The sequence below is a fragment of the Gavialis gangeticus genome, unplaced genomic scaffold, assembly GCF_001723915.1.
Source record: "Gavialis gangeticus isolate Ggan-Ray unplaced genomic scaffold, GavGan_comp1, whole genome shotgun sequence".
Classification (NCBI taxonomy): domain Eukaryota; kingdom Metazoa; phylum Chordata; order Crocodylia; family Gavialidae; genus Gavialis; species Gavialis gangeticus.
Window position 1 is genome coordinate 111,502,112 of NW_017729022.1, and position 5,710 is coordinate 111,507,821.

Sequence of the window (5,710 nt, forward strand, 5' to 3'; positions counted from 1 at the left end):
CTATCATATATATATATATATATATATATATATATATATGACGGTTTGCTATATATGTTATATATATAACATTTCCTATCCCCCACAAATTAAAAAAAATCCCCTTACAGACTCAGGAAACATAAATAGTCCTTTATAAACCTAGAATACTGAAGTTTCCTCACAATTTATTACTTCACCTTTTCGTTGAGTTACAGCCTTCTGTGCCTTTCACTGATCGCCTTGGCCAAAAGAGGTTGCTCTTCTTAGCAATCGCTTCCAAAAATATATATATTCTATCTTTCCCCCCCTAGTTTTTTTAAAAGTGAAATAAAACAAAATGGAAAGGATTTTTAAAGCAATCCAGCCCTAGAGGAGCTGCATGTAAGAAATGAATCTGGGAGGAAAGTGTCTGAAAGCAGGTGCTTTTCTCTCCCTTGCTGCCTCTTTTTATTGCTAGGGGAAAAGAAGGCTGTCCTCTGAATATATAGAGGGAAACCCTTTTGCCATAGCCCTTTCTGAATGAGAATACTTGTGACATCATGAGTTACCTTCCCATCACCTCTCCCCCCAGGCTAAGGTGCCACATGACTCAGCCCTCTAGTGTGGGGCGATGCTCGAGGCAGGGAGGATTTTGTCTCTCTCGGATCTTGCTCTCACGGATCCTGCACCTTTTTAGCACGTAGGAGCCAGGAGCCGACCCAGATCTCAGTGACCTCTGTGAGCATGTGGGGCTCCAGCAAACCCAGAGAGCTCCTGCCATGCATCAGACCCTTTCTCGCACAAGGGATGCTGGATGATGATCTCAGGGAAGTTATTTCGCTGGCATTTTTGTGTTGAAATCCATCATTTCCGAGCATATGGCTCAAGAAAGGCGGAGGGGGGGGGGGCGCATCCTGACCACCCCCTGAGCCAGCTCCCTCTAAAGCTTTCCCTGTTTATATCTCAGCAGAAAGGAGCTGAGCTCTTGGTCCTCCGAGCTGCCTGGGGACATCAGTACTTGGCTCAGGGCTTCTTCAAAACAGCAGCAATCTCGATCTAGTGATGTTTTAGCACAGGGTCAACCCGCCCTGCCAAAGATCCAGGCTTGCGGAAAGGGAAGTTTTCTTTAGATCAAGGTCACTCATCTCTGGCTTGAGCCTTACCTTGTGTCTCAGACAGAGGCAATGTCACGGTCTTACCAAGGAAAACGGGGTCCTGCCGCTCTGGGCAGCAATTCTTTCCTTTTGGCCCCCGCCAATGCGAAGAAATCCCAGCCTTGAAAGCCAACCGGAAAGTTAACTAGCTTGTGGAAGCACCTTTCTTTCCCAACCCCCCGGGGCAAGCCAAAGCTTTTCTCTATTCAAATCGTATGTTTTCTCTTTGTCTTCCCTCCCTCTATCAAAGACAATGTACGTTGGAAAGATGCCCTTGAATGATTGCTGGTTGACTACGCCTTGATTTTTTTTTTTCCATTCAAAAAAAACCAAGCAGGCGTAAATCAGTTTTCCTGTAGGAAGTTGACCTGGGAGCTTGGCTAAGAGAATTGGCATCCTGACAACATTTTAAAAAAATGTGGAAAATGGCCGTGGTCTGTGTGGCTGGGTGAGGAAACCCACTTTCCTACGGGACTGTGTTTCTTTCTTTCTTTCTTTCTGTGTTTCTTTCTTTCTTTCTTTCTTTCTTTCTTTCTTTCTTTCTTGTTGTTAGCACTTAGAAACAGCCCTCCTCTAGGGTGGGGAGAAGGCGCTGACTCCAAACAGACTTGCTCCGCAATGGAAACTTCAGCCAGGCTCAGAGAACAAAAGCAAACAAGCAGGGCAGGTTCAGCTAATTTGAATCGAGTTATAACAACATCCCTGGAGGAGAAGCGGGGAGAAGGGGAAGAGACAAATGCATTGAAAAGCCTCCCTGCTGGACTGTGAAAGCAGTGCCGCGTAGGAGCAAGCAAGCTTCACCTTCTGGTTACGATCGGCCCCTCCCTGCCCCTTCTCCCCTTGTCCCCAGCAAGGCAGCTGGCTCACTTCCCCCAGAGGAGCTTTTAGCAGCTGCCTGCAGGCTGCCAGCACAAGACCAGGAGCTGAAGCTTTTCCCCGAGAAAAAGAGTGATCAGCGAAACCTGTTCATGCAGCCTGACAGTTTCAGGAGGCTGCGGGTGGAGGGGGGCATTTGGGGGGTAGGGTCTGCCAAGGGTGGGCACCCCCCAGGAGTTGTGGCAAGCTGGGTGCCGTGTAAGTCGGGCTCCGGGAGGAAGAAGCCAAGGTGTAAACGCTCGGATTGCATTGAAGGCAGCTCCGCTAGCTGTGCATCCCTGCTCGCAAACGCTACTGGCATGCCCATGCCCATACCCCTGCCGCTGCCGCTGCCCATGCCCATGCCCCCCTTTTGCAAGACCTATTGTTGTCCTCTTCCCGAGGCAGAAACTGCGAACAGCACTTCCTCCCATTTACTGGCTTCCCTCAGACTCCACCACACCCCATGCCAACTGGGTCCCAGGTAAGAGGAGTTTCTCAAGCAGGCTCTAACTTCTTTTACTCGGGTGAGGAGATCGCGTATAGGGAAAAGACAGAGCCATCAGCAAGACCCAGAAGTTTCCCTCCACCGGATCGGTGCAGAAGCCCTTCAGATGATTAAGCAAGGAGCCAGCCGCTCACCAGAACCGCCTTGCTCACTCAGATGCAGTCGGAGCTCCCACCGTTTAGCTATTAACACGATGCCCGGTTTATTTAAGCAGTATGTATTTCACTTAATGCATTCAAGCACAAAAAAAAAGGTTGCGTGGAACTGAATTAAGTTTTGCCAAATTCTGCTGTCTGGTTCCTAGAATCTAGTAGACACTGAAACAACTAATTTTCAAATTTGAGGGCAAGGACTCAGTTATTATTAATTCATAAAGTCTGTTTCTACTATATATAGTTTCATGGTGAATGCAGTTGGCATTCGGTGTTGGTGTAGACTGTGGATTATGGCAAGACTCCAGAGGATAAAACTCAAATCAGATTGTGGCTCCGATGGAGCTTTGTGAATGCGTTGGACTGGCTGGTTAAACCCAGTGAGCTGTCCATGGTGGTTAAGGACTTCTTGATTTAGTTTTCCTCCTGTCATAGCAAGTCTCAGACCACCTTCCTATAGGTGCATTTTCTGCTAATATCATCCCTGTGGTGCCTCTCTGGTGGTTTTGAATACAAAAGGCATTTCTGCTCACTGGAGAACGTACACATGGGCCATTTTAAAGATATCACCACATCCTGTATTAATGGCTCTATAAGCCTGTCCTTTGCAGGGGGGTGGTGGAGATGGAGAATTAATAGGTCTTTTCCATTTCTAGCTACACTGTTGCTATTTAATAATAAATCCTAGGCAAGTAACCAAGAAAGTATTTTAGGTTCCTCTTCTAAGCAGCCATACAAATATACATGGATCAAATTCTCATCAAAGTGCTAACAACAGCTAAGGGTCTTTAAGTATTTCCAGTATATCACCTCATAATCACCCTTAATAATTTCTAAAATGTTTACATTTAGAGTCCAATGCTCTTGGCCAGGTCTTTACTAAGCTGACATTTTCTTAACCTAATTTTGTTTGTTTGTTTGTATTTGCCTGAACATAACTTAGACCTCAACAATGGGAAGGAATGCAGCTGTCCCATTTAACTTATACATAATTGATACTGAGTAGGGCTGGCTGGAAAACAAATATTCCATTTCATGAAAAATTCTGAGGTTTTAACATTTGTTTTTTTTTCCACTATGGAACAAAAAACATCCTTTTAAACATTTTTCAAGAGAAGAAAGAGAAGCATGTATCTCCTACCCCAGAATAGCTCAGTGCACTTATATTAGATGTGGAGACCAAGGCTAAAGTCCCTGCACATCCTGATTTGGACCCCTAACCACTATTTATTGGCTTCTGGGGTGCCTGGCTCTCTCAATTCCATCTTGGACCTATTTTTGATAAACTAACATTTTTCAATAAGAAAAAACATTTAGTCAACATAGCTCTAAATAAGGGTTTCTCAATCCCCAGATCGCGGCCCGGTGGTGGGCCGTGGCAGGTCGGCTGCCTGTCCACAGCATGGTTGGCCCCCCCAGAGCCAGGCAGAGAGGCCACGGATCCTTCCACAAGGCCCACAGCAGTACAGGGTTTGGCCCACCTTCTGGCCCGGTGGGGTGGGGGTATCCTTACCTGTCTTCCGGACAGAAATTCTGGCCATGGTCAGCTGTGACTTCTGGGCTGCGGTTTGCCAGGCCGTAGCATAAAAACTTTGGGAACCCCTGCTCTAAATCAGTAATGCTTTGATTCTGAGAAGCTTACAATTTTGGATAAACTTGAATTTTGTAGAAGATTTATAGAAATGTGCTCTTCCATTGTATGATAAGTGATGAGAGACTGAAAATGGGAAGGAAAGAATTATTTTTATGAAAGATGAATAAACATGACCTAAACAGATCATTTCCCAAATATAAAACTCAGAAAATGTTGTGTTAAATTGTGGTCTCAACAGAGGCTATGGATTCTTATCCCATTACCTAGACTAGCTTTTATAACTCAATATGTTAATTGCTTTTTTTATCCCTATTGACCTATTCAGCTCACCTTTCCCTTCCTGCAATGCCCCCCACCCCATCCTTTCTATTTAAATTCCCTTACATTCCCTTCTATTTAGAACTCCTGCTTTCTGCATGGCAGTTCATAGCATCTGATGAAGTAAGCTGTTATCTACGAAAGCTTATGCTGCTCTGAACCAGGTGGTTTCTAAAGTGCCACCCTGCGCTGCCTTCTGGTGAAAGCACAAACATACATTGCCTGCTAATCAAGGTGACATTGACAATGTCACAGGGGAATTTAAATTGAAGTCTCAAGGTGCACCCTCAACTCATCATGCTGAAAAGAACATTATTGGTTGCCACTGTGTCTTTGTTATTATTGCAATTATTTCAACTGAAGTGCAGAATATTACACTTGTCCTTGTTAAATTTAATCTGGTTAGTTGCAGAACATCTGTCCAGTCTATCCAAGTCATTCTGGATCCTAGCTGACTTGTTGAGGACAGCTTTAAATTAGGCACATCTGGGAGCTGGGGAGAAGGTTCCGCTGCTGAAGCAGAATCCACTAGCCACAATGACACACGGGAGGGCATTCAAACAACAGATGTCCAGAAAGGGTACTGACATGTTGGGGCCGTTATGTATCAACCTTACAGCGCTTTCATCTAGTCTGTATTTCCTCATTCTCATTAATGAGAATGTCCTAAGAGACAGTGTCAAAGGCCTTGCTAAAGTCAATGTATATCACACCCACTGCTCTCCTCACTACACAGAGTCTGTCTCTTTATTACAGAAGGAAATCAGCTCAACATGACTTACTCTTGGTGCATCTGTGTGGCTTGATGAATCCATGTTGGTCTTATTACCTCATTCTTTTTTAGGTGCTTCGCCTAGGAGGGCAGCTTCAGTGTTTTGTAGATGTTCCAAAACCTTTTGCTTGTTTAAAAAAAAAGTCTGAAAGACCTTGACAGGCTTGGGCACACTTCTGAGATGATTGTGATGGTGAAGGCTAGAATGGGCGTGAATGGCTATACAGCACCAAATGGCAACATCCTCCTTGGAATTACCATAGATTAAAGGTATGGACAAACATATATCTGGAGTTGTTTCAAAAGGGGAAGAAGGATTGTTGTTCTGAACAGTGCAGCAGCTGGTGTGTCCTAGCAATTACATCTGCTCAATTACATCTGCTACAATGCAAATGT

General features: G+C 44.9%; 1 protein-coding gene across 3 annotated transcripts in view; it reads right to left on the bottom strand.

Moving 5' to 3' along the window:
- PTHLH (parathyroid hormone like hormone) overlaps positions 1 to 1,298 on the bottom strand; it is a 15,330-nt gene extending 14,032 nt beyond the window's left edge. Inside the window, exon 1 of one of the 3 annotated variants that reach the window (XM_019515984.1) lies at positions 1,125 to 1,298. The gene's annotated coding sequence lies outside the window, so the exon portion shown is untranslated. Of the gene's footprint in view, positions 1 to 164; positions 466 to 1,124 lie in introns of those variants that run through there. The other 2 variants (XM_019515982.1, XM_019515980.1) reach the window with 2 other exon arrangements.
- Positions 1,299 to 5,710: the final 4,412 nt, after the last annotated feature.